This window comes from Somniosus microcephalus, chromosome 5 (assembly GCF_052327205.1).
Source record: "Somniosus microcephalus isolate GS21.2 chromosome 5, FLI_Smic_1.0, whole genome shotgun sequence".
Taxonomy (NCBI): Eukaryota; Metazoa; Chordata; class Chondrichthyes; order Squaliformes; family Somniosidae; genus Somniosus; species Somniosus microcephalus.
Genome location: NC_140991.1, coordinates 251,448,361 through 251,467,602, shown reverse-complemented (window position 1 = coordinate 251,467,602; position 19,242 = coordinate 251,448,361).

The window sequence follows — 19,242 nt, the reverse complement described above, 5'->3', positions numbered from 1 at the left end:
GGAGGGTAGCTAATGTTACCCCACTATTCAAAAAAGGTGGTAGAGAGAAAATGGGGAATTACAGACCAGTAAGCCTGACATCGGTAGTGAGGAAAATGCTAGAGTCCGTTATAAAAGGTGTAATAGCAGAGCACTTGGAAAACAGTGACAGGATCGGACAAAGTCAACATGGATTTACAAAAGGTAAATCGTGCTTGACTAATCTACTGGAATTTTTTGAGGATGTAACTGGTAAAATAGATGAGGGAGAACCAGTGGATGTGGTGTATTTGGACTTTCAGAAGGCTTTTGATAAGGCCCCGCATAAGAGATTAGCGTGTAAAGTTAAGGCACATGGGATTGGGGGCAAGGTATTGACTTGGATAGAGAACTGGTTGGCAGACAGAAAGCAAAGAGTTGGAATAAACGGCTCTTTTTCCGAGTGGCAGGCAGTGACTAGTGGGGTACCGCAGGGATCCGCAGGGATCGGTCCTTGGACCCCAGCCATTCACAATATATATTAATGATCTAGACAGGGGAACTAGATGTAATATCTCCAAGCTTGCAGACGACACAAAGCTGGGTGGGCGTGTGTGCTGTGAGGAGGATGCAGAGAAACTCCAGGATGATTTGGACAGGTTGGGTGATTGGGCAGAAGCATGGCAGATGCAATATAACGTGGATAAAGGTGAGGTTATCCACTCTGGTGTCAAAAACAGGAAGGCAATTATCTGAATGGCAATAGATTGGGAGAAGGGGAAGTGCAACGAGACCTGGGTGTCCTTGTGCACCAGTCGCTGAAGGTAAGCATGCAGGTGCAGCAGGCGGTTAAGAAGGAAAATGGTATGTTGGCCTTCGTAATGAGAGGGTTTGAGTACAGGAACAAGGATGTCTTGCTGCAGTTGTACAGGGCCTTGGTGAGACCACATCTTGAGTATTGTGTGCAGTTTTGGTCGCCTTATCTGAGGAAGGATGTTCTTGCCATGGAAGGAGTTCAGCGAAGATTCACCAGGCTGATACTTGGATGGCAAGAATGACGTATGAGGAGAGATTGGGTCGATTGGGCTTATACTCGCTGGAGTTTAGAAGAATGAGAGGGGATCTCATTGAAACTTATAAAATTCTGACAGGACTGGACAGACTAGATGCAGGAAGGATGTTCCCGATGGTCGGGGAGTCCAGAACCAGGGGTCACAGTCTAAGGATAAGGGGTAAGCCATTTAGGACAGAAATTAGGAGGAATTTCTTCACCCAGAGATTGGTGAACCTGTGGAATTCTCTACCACAGAAGGCAGTGGAGGCCAATTCATTAAATATATTCAAGAAGGAGTTGGATATATTTCTTAAGGCTAAAGGGATCAAGGGTTATGGGGAGAAAGCAGGGACAGGGTACTGAATTTGGATGATCAGCCATGATCGCATTGAATGGCGTAGCAGGCTCGAGGGGCCGAATGGCCTACTCCTGCTCCTATTTTCTATGTTTCTATTCCACTGAATGGGTGCGGGTTAATCACGCATCACAATCACTGCGCCCGTTTTTGCGGGCTAACCAATTTAACCCCCATTGCCTTTCATGTCAAAGTTCTCATACAGCTGCCAATCTTCCATTTCAAGAGGTGAATGATGACCAAAATTGAAAAGGAAGAGGAGATGAATGTTAAATACCAGTAAAAATTATTCCCTCTTCATTCAGGAGAAAGTTACACATAATGCACAGGAATATCAGGCAAAATGTTGAGGACCAGCTGACACCCATGTTCCAACTCATCATAAAGAAGAGGCAATGGAGATACTGGGCACACACTCCTTTGAAGCAGTACGGAATGGAGAATTTGGTGAACCTGCAGCCACAATGGGTTTGTTCAGAGCAGATGAATGATTTGCAATTGAAACCAGCTTCATGTGTATATGTTCATGTTATGTTGTACTGTGTGGAGACCCCAAAAGGAGTAGAAAAGTAAATGGATCCAACAGCCTGAATATGATACTTTTTATTTCCACAGAAGAACAAGAGATCAAGCACTGCAAAAAGGCCCAGAGAATGAGCTACCTGGACCCTCACCATTGGGTACCTCCAAATTCTCCCACTCCCTTATTCACCCTATTACTAGCACTCAGCGTCTCAGAGAGAGACATTTGGGTTGAATTGGATAATGTAGCTGATGAGTTGTCACTCATTGAGTCATAGAACATAAGGGGGGGGGGAAATTGGGCATCGCCCATTTTGGGGCGCTAATATTGGCTGGGCGCAAAGTTTAGCGCCCGGCCCTAATTATCGCCTCCGACTGCAAAATTCGCCTCTATCGCACCTGGAGGTGATTTGAGCGCTAAATCAAGCACTGCACACCTCTCAAGGCGCTAACGTCGGGGAGCGAGGCGCTACCTCAACACTACCGAAGCTCAGGCGATGTCAGTTATCATGGAAGCCAGACAGACTGGCGTTGTCCAGTTCTTAAAGGGGAGGGGCCATCTTGCTGGCCAGCCACACCATGCTCATTGCAGACTTGAATCTCAAGCCTGGAGACACCTCTAAAGCAATTGTGTTGGAACCACTAATGGATAGGCCCAGGGAACGAGCTCAACACTTAGGAACCTCAAAAGTGGTACTGAGGACCAAAACTCCTTAGGACAGCGTTAAATCTCTCCAGACATCTCTCCCTCTCAACCTGCGTGTACAAAAAATTTTGCCGACAAGAAAAAGCAGGAAATGCCCACCTTTAAATAGTGCTCCCCCAGCCCCTTCCCAACTTGAAAACGTTTCCCTCTACCTGTCGTTCCTAGCGGCAAGTGCTATGGCAGGGGGCGCGACTCAATTTCCGGTCTGGAGCACTACCAGGGCGTTGCACGCTTGTATGAGGTCATGATCTGCGGGCGCAGGAGATTGTGGTGGTATTGCTAAGCGCCAGCGCATAACAACAGGTCAATTTTGCGAGCAGCGCTAAAATCACCACGCTCGGGCGCTAAGTTGCTGGCGCCCTGTTAGCGCCCCCCTGGAGCCGCTAACGGGAGGCACTAACCAACCGAGTTTTTCCCCCAAGGAAGCTAGAGGATGTAGGAGTTGAAGAGGAGTCTGAAGTTCCTGAGTGGAAGGTCAGGAAAGTCAGCCCTCGGCTCTCGAGCTTGTGGATCATTATCTCATGGCCCAGTAACGAAGAAAAGGGTGCTGGGAGAGCATCACACACATTGGGAGGTTCTGTGTTCTATCTCACATGATATGTAGCATATGGCTACAGCTGTGGCTGAGTCTAATGGCATCCTCTGTGGTGCCATCAGAGAAAAATATTCATCAATACAGTGTATCTTTGAGCAAGTAGCAGTTGAACATAAGAACATAAAAACATAAGGATTAGGAGCAGGTGTAGGCCATACAGCCGCTCGAGCCTGCAATTCAATAAGATCATGGCTGACCTTCGACCTCAACTCTACTTTTCCACCCAATCTCCATATCCCTTGATTCCCCTAGAGTCCAAAAATCTATCTATCTCAACCTTGAATATACTCAATGATTCAGCATCCACAGCCCTTTGCGGTAGAGAATTCCAAAGATTCACAACCTTCTGAGTGAAGAAATTCCTCCTCATCTCAGTCTTAAATAGCTGACCCCTTATCCTGAGACTATGGCACCTAGTTCTAGATGCTCCAGCCAGGGGAAACAACCTCTCAGCATCTACCCTGTCAATCCCTCTCAGAATCTCATATGTTTCAATGAGATTGCCTCATTCTTCTAAACCGCAAAGAGTATAGGCCCAATCTACTCAATCTCTCCTCAAAGGACAGCCCTCTCATCCCAGGAATCAATCTAATGAACCTGCGTTGCAGCGCCTCGAAGGCAAGTATATCCTTCTTCAGATAAGGAGACCAAAACTATGCACAGTACTCCAGTTGTGGTCTCACCAAAGCCCTGTACAATTGTAGCAAGACTTCTTTGCTTTTGTACTCCAATTCCTTTGCAATAAAGACCAATATGCCATTTGTCTTCCTAATTGCTTGATGTACCTGCACACTAACTTTGTGTTCCCTGTATGAGAACACCTAAATCTCTGAACACCAGCATTTAATACTTTCTCACCATTTAAAAAATATTCTGTTTTTCTATTTTTCCTACCAAAGTGAATAACCTCATATTGCCCCATATTATACTCCATCTGCCACCTTATTGCCCACTCACTTAAACTGTCTATATCCCTTTGCAGGCTCTTTGTGTCCTCACAGTTTACTTTCCCACCTAGCTTTGTATCATCAGCAAACTTGAATACATTGCACTCGGTCCCTTCATCCAAGTCATTGATATAAATTGTAAATAGCTGAAGCTCAAGCACTGACCCTTGCAGCACCCCACTAGTTACAGCCTGCCTACCTGAAAATGACCCGTTTATCCCTACTCTCTGTTTTCTGTTCATTAACCAATCCTTTATCCATGCTAACATATTACCCCCAACCCCATGAGCCCTTATCTTGTGTAGCAACCTTTTATGTGGCACCTTATCGAATGCCTTTTGGAAATCCAATATACTACATCCACTGGTTCCCCTTTATCTACCCTGTTAGTTACATCCTCAAAAATCTCTAATAAATTTGTTAAACACGATTTCCCTTTCATAAAACCATGTTGACTCTGCCTAATCATATTATGATTTTCTAAATGCCCTGATACCACTTCCTTAATAATGGATTCCAACAATTTCCTGACAATTGATGTCAGGCTAACTGGCCTGTAGTTCTCCGTTTTCTCTCTCCCTCCTTTCTTGAATAGCGAGGTTACATTTGCTACCTTCCAATTCGCTGGGACCATTCTAGAATCTATGGAATTTTGGAAGATCAAAACCAATGCATCCACTATCTCTGCAGCCACCTCTTTTAGGATGTAGTCATCAGGTCCAGGGGATTTGTCGGCTTTTAGTCCCATTAGTTTCTCAAGTACTTTTTCTGTACTGATCTTAATTACTTTAAGTTCCTCACTCTCATTAGCTCCTTGGATCCTCACTATTTTTTATATGCTTTTTGTGTCTTCTACTGTGAAGACAGATACAAAATATTTGTTTAAAGTCTCTGCCATTTTCTTATTCCCCATTATAATTTGCAAGAACATCTGCATCCATTCCCTGTGTTGCGGTGGGGTGGCTTCCAGACCTCTGAGTGTCACCAGCATGGAATCATTTACTAATGGATTGCAAGCCTTGGGGTACCACATGGAGATATCAATGAGTATTCGATTGCAATTTCTTCAGAGCAGCAACTTGGACAGCTTGGAGGATATCAGGCACAGTTTCACTCATGGGTTAAGGATCTTTGTGATTCTATTAAGTCTGTTCTGCCACAGATCTGTGGTCACCAGTATCCTGGTCCCATTTCCAGGGGGATAGCAGGAGAGTGCTCTGAGGAACCTGCTGTCCCTCTTGGCAACTGAACAGGAGAGCTCTCTGGACTGTCTTCTTAAATGTCCTCACAAGTGGGAGTAATTGCGCAGACACCGACTGCTGAGGAACCAAGTCCTGAAATGCAGCCGCTGCAGGCCGATCACAGGACTCAGTGGCCCGGGAAAGAGGGCCACCTCTGTCTAACAAGGCCACACGCTGGCTCCACCCCAAATTCTTAACTTGCACTCCCACCATGTGAAGCGCTACATTATGAACACAAGCTCAAAGGCGACATAAGATAAAACTTTTTTACGCAGCAAGTGGTTAAGATCTGGAATGCACTGCCTGTAAGGGTGGTGGAGGCAGACTCAATCTTATCTTTCAAAAGGGAGTTGGATAAGTATCTGAAGGAAAAAAAATTGCAGAGCACTCTCCTGCTATCCCCCTGGAAATGGGACCAGGATACTGGTGACCACAGATCTGTGGCAGAACAGACTTAATGGAATCACAAAGATCCTTAACCCGTGAGTGAAACTGTGCCTGATATCCTCCAAGCTGTCCAAGTTGCTGCTCTGAAGAAATTGCAATCGAATACTCATTGATATCTCCATGTGGTACCCCAAGGCTTGCAATCCATTAGTAAATGATTCCATGCTGGTGACACTCAGAGGTCTGGAAGCCACCCCACCGCAACACAGGGAATGGATGCAGATGTTCTTGCAACTTATAATGGGGAATAAGAAAATGGCAGAGACTTTAAACAAATATTTTGTATCTGTCTTCGCAGTAGAAGACACAAAAAGCATATCAAAAATAGTGGGGATCCAAGGGGATAATGAGAGTGAGGAACTTCACAGAAATCACAGAAACCCTACAGTGCAGATAGAGGCCATTTCGGCCCATCGAGCCTGCACCGACACATATCCCACCCGATCCCCGTAACTCCTACACCAACACATATCCCACCCTATCCCCGTAACCCCACATATTTAATTCCCCTAACACTAAGGGTCAATTTATCATAGCCAATCAACCTAACCCGCACATCTTTGGACTGTGGGAGGAAACCGGAGCACCCGGAGGAAACTTAAAGTAATTAAGATCAGTACAGAAAAAGTACTTGAGAAACTAATGGGAAAGGGTGGGGGAGTGGGACTAGCTGAGAGTCGGCAAGGGTTCGACAGGCCGAATGGCCTTCTTCCATGCTGTAACCATTCTATGATTCTATGCTCGTAAACATTACTTCCATAGCAAAAGATGATGGCCTGGAATTTGTGATCTGGATGACAGCTGTAATGATCAATAACATGTCATTCTATAGTGGACACTAGGTGGAGCCGTAGAGCTGTGTAGAGCTGTATATAGCTGTATGTATAAGACTACACTACCCAGCTGTATGTATATTAAGACTACATTACCCATGAGGCACTAGGCTACCCACAAGGCAGCAGTCAAGATGGAGGCCTCTACAGATACTGTACCTAGTCCACATGTGCTCAATAAAAGTGTCTAGCAAAAGCTAGCTGTGTTCATAATAAGAATGTCTATTTATTAATGAACATAAGAACAGCGACCTGGCAGCATTCGCCGTCATTTCATCTTTGAAACTGACGGCAACTTCAGGATTTAATGCATGCACAGCCTAATGCAGAAACCTGAAGTTGTGATCTGTCATTCACTGCTCCGCCACAGCCTGCGCTTTGCCCCCCACCCCACGGAGCTGGCAAGTAGTGAAATCTCTCAAATCAGGGAAACTGACATAAACTTCGGCTCTTCCGCAGTAATTACGCTGTTAAATTCCCGAGCAAAAGTTAGACCCAAAGGGATTAGGTGTAACTAGGGTTTTAACAGCGTATTGACTGCTAAAAAAAGGTTATGGCCCTGAAAAACTCATTTTAATTTTGTGCAGTGTCAAATTTATCCATTTTAATAAAAATTAAAATTTTAAAGAAACTTAAAAAATGAAGGCCTAGAAATTCATTATAACCACTTTTGGGGCGGTAAAGTCGGGCGGCAGCTAAAGTTTGCGCCGGCGCAAATTCGAGGCCACTTCGCCGATATTCATTAGCTTCGCCCTAAGAGTTTGCTCGAGCGCTAAAACTGGCGATGCACGACTCTCTTTAGGCGCTAAGCCGGCGGTGCTGAGCGATACCGCCGAGGCCGGGCACAGCGCAGGTGCGGTCATTTCTTGATTGACAGCAGACACCCTGGCGCCGGCCAGCTCTTAAGGGGGAAGGGTCGAGTTGGCCTGCTGCCACGCCCTGGACACTGCAGCCCTCCAGCTAGGCCTGAGCACTGCTGCTGGACCCAAATAGCACCTGAAAGGATGGAGAAGGCCCGTGAACGAGCGCAGCGCTTCTCAGAGCATGATCTGAGGGTGCTGGTTGGCGCTGTGGAGAAGAGACGCCATATTTTGTTTCCGGACAATGGGAAGAAGCCGGCGGCCCGCGTCTACCGGAAAGCCTGGAGGCATGTCGCCACCAGGGTGACATCCAACAGTGAGGTCCCCAGGAGCTCTGTACAGTGCCGCAAAAAGCTAAATGACCTCGCCAGGATTGTCAGGGTGAGTACCCTTTCCAGTGTCCTCCTCATCTTTGCATGTGCACCTCACATTATGGGCAAAGGGACCTGAAAGCCCTAATGGCCAGCCCTCATGCAGCAGCTATGGGACAGTCATGAACATCAATTGCACATTGTGCACTTAACACACTGGCCAGGCTATTCGACCATGGGAGGCAGTGCACACAAGATCAGGGCTACACACTGGCCAGGCTATTCCACCATGGGAGGCAGTGCACACAAGATCAGGGCTACACACTGGCCAGGCTATTCGACCATGGGAGGCAGTGCACACAAGATCAGGGCTACACACTGGCCAGGCTATTCCACCATGGGAGGCAGTGCACACAAGATCAGGGCTACACACTGTACTTAGAGGCCGTCCTTTCTCTTGCAGGCCAAGCTGGCCAATAATAAGAGGAGCCGGACTGAGACCGGGGGAGGCGGACCCCAGATCCAGCAGCTCACCGAGCTGCAACAGCGCATGGAGCGCATCATGGGTGCCCGGGTGATTGGCCCCGTTGCATCTGGAGATGCCGACCCTGTTCTGGGCACCAATGGTAAGGACATCACCTTTTGGACCTCTCTTGTCCCACTTGCGCATCAGATCTACATCCTTTGCCACTGTCCGACCAATGCGCTGAATGCCACCACTCATGCATCCCTCGCTGACGCCCTCTCCTCACTCTAAAGCTACTCTTGTGCCTTCCTGCTTTCAGATGGTGAGGAGGAGGTCCCTGAAGTTGCCAGTGACAGCCCCTCAGAAGAGGAGGAGGAGGAGGAGGAAGAGGAAGGCGGCCCATCAGGGGAACCCTCAGCCACGGCAAGCCATGCCAATGTAGGGGACACGTCTTCCCTGGAGGGGAGCCTGGGGGAAGTGTCGGAGGGGAGTGTAGCTCCTGGGACCAGCAGCCTGCAGAAACGCGGGAGGGGGGTGGAAGCTCAGCGGCCTTCTCCCCAGAGGGGGGAAGGGTCGGAGGGGAGTCCAATTGCTGGGCCCAGCGGCGTCCAGCAACGCAGGAAGGGTCGGGCAGCTCGGCGGCCTTCTCCCCAGAGGGAGAGTCCGGCCTCCAGTCCGGAGACAGTCAACGCCGAGGAGCTGCGCCTCCTCGAGGACATGTCCACGGACTCGGAGCGCCGGCACACGGAGCTCATGGGGGTAGTGGCACGGATGCCTGAGGCCATCGAATCCCTGTCTCGGAGTGTGACCAAATTCGGGGCCTCACAGGCCACCAGTTTGGCGGAATTCGGGGCAGATCAGGCAGCGAGTCGGGCGGAATTCGGGGCAGCTCAGACAGCGACTGGCCAGATGATCAGTGGTGCCGTGCAGTCACTGGCTGCTCTGATGCGGTCACAGAACAGGGCAACACGGGCACTCACTGCTGCCACACTCGCTGTGTCAGCCAGGCATCGCCAGGGCACCCGCCGCATTGCAGCAGCACAGCGGTCTGTCCCTCGGCAGATTGCTGCGCATGCTGCAGTGCTGGCCCGGGCGAGTGCCAGTGCCTCAGGCGACCAGCGAGCGCCTGCCATCCGCCAGCTTGCCCCCATTCCTCCAGCCGCCACTGCCACTCCCCCAGTGGAGCTGCCACGAGCTGCTGCAGCGACTGATGCTGCCCAGCCACAGCTGCAGCATTCACCAGCCGGCCCCTCGAGGGCCAGACCTCGTCTAGGCCGACCCCCAAGGGGATCTGCCGTCACGACATGTGCCCCTCAGGAGCCGTCCCCCAGCCTTGCAGCAGCCACTGGCCTCACTTTGAGGAGGAGCAGCAGGGCGTGCAGGAGCCGCCAAAGTTTGCAGAAGGCATCGCCCTCGCGGGCCACAAAGTAGAGGGTGTGTCCAAATGTTTTGTTTTTTGGAATGGGTGTTTTGTGAAGGCCGAGGATGAAGGCCATTTTTGTTTACATCTTTTGTTAATCCTCCCCAGGTTGTGGGAGTGAGTCATGTGTGTGAGTGTTTTTTGGGGGTTTCGTGTGTTTTTGGTTTTCATGTGGGAAGGGCCCTGAGTTTGTACAATAAACCATTTTCTTTATTCACATTGTCCATGTTTGATCTTTGAAGTGTTTGTTGCCTTAACCGGCTGAGGGCTTGCGGAGCGGCTGCAATCATGTTCTTTCATTGGCACAAGCCATTCCCTGACAGGGGGCCTAGAAGTGACGTTCAATAAGCCGCCGACGGACGGCCCTTGGACCTTCTGCCTCCCTCCTGGGCTGGTACTCCTCCTCCTCCTCCTCCTCATGCTCCTCCTGCTCCTCCTCCTGAGGTGGTGGTCCAACGTGAGATGGCAGTGCCTGAGTCCTGCGGATAGCCAGGTTGTGCAGCATGCAGCAAACGACGACGAATTGGGAGACTCGCTCCTGCGAATACTGGAGGGCTCCACCAGAGCGATCCAGACAGCGGAACTGTTGCTTCAGGACGCCGATTGTTTGTTCGATGAGGTTCCTGGTCGCTTGATGGCTCTCGTTGTATGCCTCTTCAGCAGGGGTCCTGGGCGCGCGGAGCGAGGTCATGAGCCAGGTACACAAAGGATAGCCTTTGTCCCCGAAAAGCCATCCTCTTGGGTGAGGCTGTGCCTGGAACATGTCAGCCACAGTTGTCTGTCGCAGGATAAAGGCATCGTGGCTGCTGCCTGGAAAGCGGGCATTGACAGCTAGGATGCACTGCCTGTGGTCACACACCAGCTGTACGTTGAGGGAATGGTAGCCCTTCCGGTTGCGGTAATCCTCGGCATGCTCCAGAGGTGCCCGCAAAGCCACATGCGTGCAGTCAATGGCGCCCTGCACCATGGGGAAGCCCGCTATTCTTGCAAATCCCACTGCACGCTGCTGCTGCTTGTCCAGGGTCATGGGGAAGGAGATGAATTGACGTCTCCTTCTGAAAAGGGCATTGGTCACCTGGCGGATGCAGCAATGCACGGCGAACTGGGAGATGTTAGCGATGTCCCCAGCAGCGGATTGGAAGGAGCCGGTGGCATAGAAGTTCAGAGCCACCGTCACCTTCACTGCCACCGACAGAGACGTCCTGCGCCTCAGCTGTGGACGCAGATCTCTGTGAAGCAGCTGGCAGATCTCTGCAACCACCTCCCTTCTGAATCACAGCCTCCTAACACACTGTGCGGCAGACATGTTGAGATAGGAGAACTGCTGGCGGAATACCCTGGGTGGGTAAGGCCTCCCTTGGCGACGCCTGTTGCCCCCTCTGCGTCTAGCCAGGGCTGCCACTCTCTCACGGCGTCTGTAAGCCCTTCCGACATAATGCTGAAACTCAGCGTTGGCACCCAATGCAGCCCCCATAATATGCTGGCAAACACTGAGATCTCAATGAAGGCAAAGAGAATTGCAAAGCTCTGGCCTGAAGCCAAAAATACCTGTCCTAGTGTTGGGCCAAAGCAGTAAGCTCTCTTCCTTGGTCTCTCTCCAAAAATCCGTTGCACAAGAGTGAATGCTGCAAAATGGCTGCCCTTTATAGTGCAGGATAAGTGCCCTTTAATTTGCGTTCCCCGCGGCCCGCCTCGGCTGTGTACCGTTCCACTCAACAGTCGTTAGGGCCGCCCGGCGCACAATGGGGCGGCGTGAGTGAAGTTCCGGTTCCGGGCACACAAAGGGCGTTGCACGACGAAATGATGTCATGATCTGCGCGCGCAGATGAGCGCGCGCAAAGACTTTGCGCCGGCGCTAAATGTCTACTGAAGTTGGGGCGAGGCGCAGATCACGCTGCGCCCGGGCGCTAAGCGCCTAGCGCTCGAGATCTGCTCCTCCTAAGGCGCTAACGGCTGGCGCAGCCAACTGAATTTCTAGGCCTAAATTTTTTTTTAAAGTTTGTTCATCTTCATTTCATATTTGCCTTTTCCCCCATGCGAGAGCCCCAATTTTTGTTTAGCTCTCTGGCATTTTTAAAATGTTAGAATTTTAGGAGCTTACCCACTTCCTGGTTCGCTGTCTGTGAGAATTCTGCATTTTGATTGGCTGCTTCACCAGTTTCTTGACGTCACAGCTGCTCTTCGCTGGGAATCCCCATTAACTTCCGTTGATTTCAACTATGCGTCGGAAAACCTGAAATTCTCGACATAGAGATCGCGAAATCTCTGTGGGGAGCTTATTCCCAGGGCAGTGGCAAACGCCTCGGCTTGGCCGCTGACCACAAATTCCGGGCCAATATTGTCAAAGTGGATGGAAATTTAACAGGAGACAGTTGGATCTTAGCCCATACCTTGTGACTCACTTTGGGTTTTAGTAACAATGATGGACCCTTCTGAAAATATACTTGAGTCATGTTACAGCTTGAGTCAAGGAAACGATATCAGTGAAGAGCTCAATTGACTTAGCTTATAAACAGAAATATCAATGAGAGAATAATATCCCATCATTTGTGATCGGCAATTATAGCTTTCATGAGATGATATTTGATATCCCAGTTATTTTATCAGAATTTTTTTTCTGATCAAACAAGATGTAGGTATCAAGCATGCAGCCCAAGACTTTCCATGCCCGTAATTTCCCAAGATGGGTTCTTTGTGACCGCTGGTCCTCGTCAAGAGCACTAAATCACAGAATTGCCCCTTAAATCTTTTAGGACTTAGCTACACCAAGGTGCAGTAAATAGCAGACACTGAAGACAGGAAGGAACTGGTGACAAACAGTTTTGAATGTTTGTGACTGTTTTCCTTATATATATTACATGGTATCATGGAAAGGTTTTGTTGTGGAAGCCCACTGGGATTTGTGAGCTGCACTCCATGAGTACAGTATTACTCTCACCGGGAGTGACAGATCATAGAATCACAACAAAAGGTCACAACTAGTGCTGGGCAGGACAAAGGTCATCGAACCTTTCATTTTAGCTAGGAGCTTTTATTTGCACATGGGACTCTTAATGACACATTTGCACGTTCCATGCCAGAATAACATTCTTAAAGGACCTGCCGGAAATTCGAGCGAGGGTTCACGCATTGACCGAGCTAAATTGTTTACATCAGATTTTTTGTTCCGCATGTGCCTGCTTCGCGCTGGCTTCAACATTCCTTCTGGTCATAAATTTTAGTCCAATAGGCCAGAGGGAACAATTATAATCTGAATCTTCCCAATTGTACCTAAAAATGTCCCTCTAATTCTCCAATTCATTCCAGGCTCTTTTGCAGTATTGTGCCACATTTCAGGGCATTCTGTAATGGTTTTTATTCGTGTTACTTTTACCTCATAATTACATTAAAAAGCATAACAGATTGTAGGGATAGAGAGTAGGGATAAACGGGTCATTTTCCAGCTGGCAGGCTGTAACTAGTGGGGTGCCGCAAGGATCAGTGCTTGGGCCTCAGCTATTTACAAGCTATATTAATGACTTAGATGAAGGGACCGAGTGCAATGTATCCAAGTTCGCTGATGATACAAAGCTGGGTGGGAAAGTAAACTATGAGAAGGACACAAAGAGCCTGCAAAGGGATTTAGACAGATTAAGTGAGTGGGCAATAGGATGGCAAATGGTGTATAATGTGGGGAAATCTGAGGTTATTCACTTTGGTAGGAAGAATAGAAAACAGAATATTTTTTAAATGGTGACAATCTATTAAGTGTTGGTGTTCAGAAAGATTTAGGTGTCCTCGTAGAGGAAATACCGAAAGTTAGCATGCAGTACAGCAAGCAATTAGGAAGGGAGATGGCATGTTGGCCTTTATTGCAAGGGGTTGGAGTGCAAGAGTAGGGATGTCTTACAATTGTACAGGCCTTTGGTGAGACCACACCTGGAGTACTGTGCACAGTTTTGGTCTCCTTATCTGAGAAAGGACATACGTGCCTTGGAGGTGGTGCAACGAAGGTGCACTAGATTGATCCCTGGGATGAGAGGGCTGTCCTATGAGGAGAGATTGAGCAGTTTGGGCCTGTACTCTCTGGAGTTTAGAAGAATGAGAGGTGATCTCATTGAAACATACAAGATTCTGAAGGGGACTGACAGGATAGATGCTGAGAGGTTGTTTCCTCTGGCTGGAGTGTCTAGAACTAGGGGGCATAGTCTCAGGATAAGGGGTCAGCCATTTAAGACTGAGATGAGGAGGAATTTCTTCACTCAGAGGGTTGTGAATCTTTGGAAATCTCTGCCCCAAAGAGCTGTGGATGCTGAGTCATTGGCCTGGATTTTCAGTGTGCCGTGAGGCGGGCATTTAGGCGTGCGGGGGGCAAAAATTCCGAATTCGAGGGTCCCGACACCATCCCGCCCAAAACCCGCCTCCACGTAAGTTTCAAAGAAGGTGGGTACCCGCCCCGCACTGGGACCCGCCGACCCGAGGCGGGAAGGGATTAGTGCCAATTAACTGCCTGTTAACAGGTAGTTAACAGGCAGTTTTTAGCCTAATCCCTATTTTGAAGATTGTCGTGTGGGATTCCCGACGGCTCCAAACCACGCCAGGTTAGAGGAGGCGGGCCGTCGGGTTGAAGGACTTGGAGGGGTCGAGATGTCGGTGTTCAGGTGAGTGATGCGTGCATGAGTGCAGAGGTAAGTGTGTTTGGTGTGTCTAAAGTGTGTAAAGAAGTTTAAATTACCTTTACTTACCTTTAAAGCCTTCCTTCCTCTAGGCTTCGGGAGTCCATCATTCAGCCGGCACAGAAAGCAGAACGGCTGCGATCTGTCAAAAGTGACAGCCTGCAGCTTTCAGTGCCGGCGAGATTTCTAACTGAGTCGGCGTAGAAGGACTCAGGTTAGAAGTAAGACTGTCAGTGTTTGACAGCTTCAAACAGCTGTGAAACACTGATATTTTATCTGTCAACACGTCTTGACAGATGAAATTTCAGTCTGTGACGTCACCTGTTGCCAGGTGGCCCTTAATTGGCCTGCTGAGCCCGCTGGGCGGGCTCAACAAGGTCAATCAAGGGAAAATCACGTGGATTGGCCGGACGTCGATGGAGGCGGGACTAAAACCCAAAAGTTGTAGTCCCGCCTCCTTCCCGACTTCTGAATGAAAATCCAGCCCATTGAGTATATTCAAGGCTGAGATAGATAGATTTGTGGACTGTAGGGGAATCAAGGGATATGTAGATCGGACGGGAAAGTGGAGTCGAGATCGAAGATCAGCCATGATCGTATTGCATAGCGGAGCAGGCTTGAGGGGCTGAATGACCTACTCCTGTTCCTAATTTTTATGTCCTTATGTTCTTAAATGGATTTTAAAATGAACAGACCTGGTCTTCATCGATTAAATTTTATAGTTGCCATTCCAGAACTTTATCCCCAGTTGATTGACATCCTCTGCACTTAAGACTCGAAATAACACTGAGAAATGATGGCAGTGTAAAATAAAATAAACTATACCTGACCTGTCCATGTTAATTAAACTATTCTGTAATTTTGAAATCAGCAAGCTGGACTAGTACCACAGTGCAACCAAACTGAACAATCAACCTGACCTTAGCAGTTTTATCAATAGCCCCCGGGACATGTGAGAGATACGTATATATATGTGTGTGATAAACAAAATTACCTCGACAAGAAAGGTGGCTGATAAATGATTGTCAGCCCCACAGATTCATTTAACAGCTATTTTAGTGCTTAACTGCAATAAACAGCACCTGCTGAAAGAAAGAGGGAACTAGAGGCAAGCAACAGTGACATTTGTGTGGCTGTCTTCTCCACACATTACATGGGGTCACGGAAAGGTTTTGTTATGAAAGCATGTCTCCCCATCTCTCAACCTGCCCTGGTCAGCATTGACTAAGCCACAGTACATTGTGCACTGAGCTGAGGTTCTCTGTCACACCCTTGTGCTAACACTTCAACGCTGGGTGCGATGAGTTATATCAGGTCACATCCAGGCCACTCAATACAGTTTCTCACCATCCAAACTAATCTGTCACAATGCTTGCTGGCTGAAAAATGATTCAGGTTAGTGCCCTAAAACAGAATAGGATTGAAGCGAAGGAGTTCAGATTTGAAAAGGAGGGAATAGTTCTGAGTTTTAGAGGAGTATTTTATACATATACTGATGCAAGTTCTCTGCACTTTTGATCCCAAGTAACTGGCCCAGAAATTCGGGTCGGGGGCTTCCTGCGGGTGCAAGCCCCCGACCTGCACTTACCTAGCACGCCAGCCGCTGAGCTGTGGGCCCGCGTGGGATTCCGATCCTGGGCCTCCTCCAACTGCCGGCGCGCAGTGCTTGCGTATCCCAGGGACGCAGTTAGTTCGATGCATCCCCTGGGATCACGTGGGCCATGGAGAGCCAATGGTAGCAGGGAATGCTTCATTCATAAGTTTGACAGGAAGAGCTGTCAAACCTATAAATACTATAAGCCCCAAAACATCACTAAAACTTCAAATACATTTTTAAAAAACCACATTTTTCAAATAACTATAAATTACATGAAATAACTATTTTAAACAATAATTTAAATTTTTGAAAAAAGTAATTACATTTTCTAATGGGGCTAAAAATAAACTTACCTTTCTTTAAAGTATTTAAAAATAAACCTGTGGAAAAATTGTTTTAATTTTAATTAATTCACCACTTACCTTGTTAAAAGCAACTGCTGGAGACTTACCCTCCCGGAGAAACCTGCAAAAAAAACGTAAGTTCGATGCGCACGCGCTGCCTCTCCGGTGCACGCGTTCCACCTGTGAACCCCTTCTTTCAGGGGAACGGAAGTGCCAGTTTCCCGCGCATGCGCAGTGCATGCACGAAACCGGCACTTTCGTTGGGCCTACATGTGAGTACCCTGTGCGTACTCACGCATTGGGACCCGAAGTTCTGGGCCACTAAGAAGTGAAGCAGCAGATCATACGGTTGTAGTCAAACCTCGAAGGATTTTCACCTTAACAACAAGCACATTCACACTGGTCTCATATTTGGTGACTGAGGTCAAAATTAACAAAGAACAAGACCAGAAACAGTAATTTTGTTAATTCAGAAATACCTTTCCATTAATTAAGACTTTTTCATAGAATCATAGAATCCTACAGAACAGAAGGCGGCCATTTGGCCCATGGTGCCTGTGGCCGGTCTTTGAAAGAGCTATCCAATTAGTCCCACTCCCTGCTCTTTCTGCACAGCCCAGCAAATTTTTCCTTTTCAAGTATATATCCAATTCCCTTTTGAAAGTTACTGTTGAATCTGCTTCCACCACCCTTTCAGGCAGTGCATTCCAGATCATAACAACTGGTACATCATAGCAAGCACCTTCCTTACTGAACACTCTGTTGTGTTTGCAATCTGCTCTGCTCCGAAAGATTCCTCATTCTTGGCAACATTTACATAAATTCATCCTACCCCATCTCTGCTGACCTCTCTGCTGACCAAGCAATGAAGTCAATAGTTTCGGGCAGGCAGGTGCAGGGGGAGTGCAAAAAACACTCGCAGGCCTAAGTTTCAGGCCGGGTATTTAAACACCCGGGCCTCATCTGCGCGCCACTGGTCAGTTGCTGTCCAAAACAGGTGGAAAGCAGCAGCTGGCTGATGGGCAGGTCTGGAGGTTCGGGCAGCCAAAGGTTGCCAGCCGGTACCAAAGGAAGGTTTGCCAGCAAGCAGGTAAGTCATGGGAAGGGGGTTTCAGGAAGATCTCGCAGAAGGAAAGAGGGGGAGTCCAGGTCAGGGTCCCCTTGTGGGGACTGCAGGAACATTCCTACTGCTCCTGGCCCAGCGACTGAAAGTTTTTCACTTACCTTGGGAGCGCCTCTTTGTTCTTCCAGATAGCCTTTTCTGTGAAGAGAAAAAGATTGGTAAAGTCAAGCATACATCCCTTGCAGTCATAATCAGGGGAATTTATAATGGGGAACAAAGACATGGCAGACCAATTAAATACATACTTTGGTTCTGTCTTCACAAAGGAGGACACAGATAAACTCCCAGAGATGTCGGGGAACATAGGGTCTAATGAGAGGAAGGAACTGAATGAAATCAGTATTTGTAGGGAAATGGTGTTAGGGAAATTGACGAGATTGAAGGCCGATAAATCCCCAGGGCCAGATAATCTACATCCCAGGGTACTTAAGGAAGTGGCCCTAGAAATAGTAGATGCATTGCTGGTCATCTTCCAAAATTCTATAGACTCTGGAACAGTTCCCATGGATTGGAGGATAGCTAATGTAACCCCACTATTTAAAAAAGGTGGAAGAGAAAAAACGGGGAATTTTGGACCGGTAAGCCTGAAATCGGTAGTGGGGAAAATGCTAGAGTCCATTATAAAAGATGTAATAGCAGAGCACTTGGAAAAGAGTGACAGGATCGGACAAAGTCAACATGGATTTACAAAAGGTAAATCGTGCTCGACTAATCTACTGGAATTTTTTGAGGATGTAACTGGTAGAATAGATAAGGGAGAAGCAGTGGATGTGGTGTATTTGGACTTTCAGAAGGCTTTTGACAAGGTCCTGCATAAGAGACTAGCGTGCAAAGTTAAAGCACATGGGATTGGGGGTAAGGTACTGACTTGGATAGAAAACTGGTTGGCAGACAGGAAGCAGAGAGTTGGAATAAACGGGTCTTTTTCCGATTGGCAGGCGGTGACTAGTGGGGTACCGCAGGGATCGGTGCTGGGACCCCAGTTATTCACAATATATATTAATGATCTAGATGAGGGAACTACTGTAATATCTCCAAGTTTGCAGACGACACAAAGCTGGGTGGGCGTCTGTGCTGTGAGGAGGTGCAGAGAAACTCCAGTATGATTTGGACAGGTTGGGCGATTGGGCAGATGCATGGCAGATGCAGTATAATGTGGATAAATGCGAGGTTATCTACTTTGGTAGCAAAAATAGGAAGGCAGATTATTATCTGAATGGCAATAGATTGGGAAAAGGGGAAGTGCAACGAGACCTGGGTGTCCTTGTGCACCAGTCGCTGAAGGTAAGCATGCAGGTGCAGCAGGCGGTTAAGAAGGCAAATGGTATGCTGCCCTTCATAGCGAGAGGATTCGAGTACAGGAGCAAGGATGTCTTGCTGCAGTTGTACAGGGCCTTGGTGAGACCACACCTTGAGTATTGTGTGCAGCTTTGGTCGCCTTATCTGAGGAAGGATGTTCTTGCCATGGAGGGAGTGCAGCAAAGATTCACCAGACTGATACCTGGGATGGCAGGAATGACATATGAAGAGAGATTGGGTTGATTAGGCTTATATTTGCTAGAGTTTAGAAGAATGAGAGGGGACCTCATTGAAACGTATAAAATTCTAACAGGACTAGACAGACTAGATGCAGGAAGGATGTTCCCGATGGCCCGGGAGTCCAGAACCAGGGGTCACAGTCTAAGGATAAGGGGTAAGCCATTTAGAACAGAGATGAGGAAGAATTTCTTCACCCAGAGAGTGTTGAACCTGTGGAATTCTCTACCACAGAAGACAGTTGAGGCCAATTCATTAAATATATTCAAGAA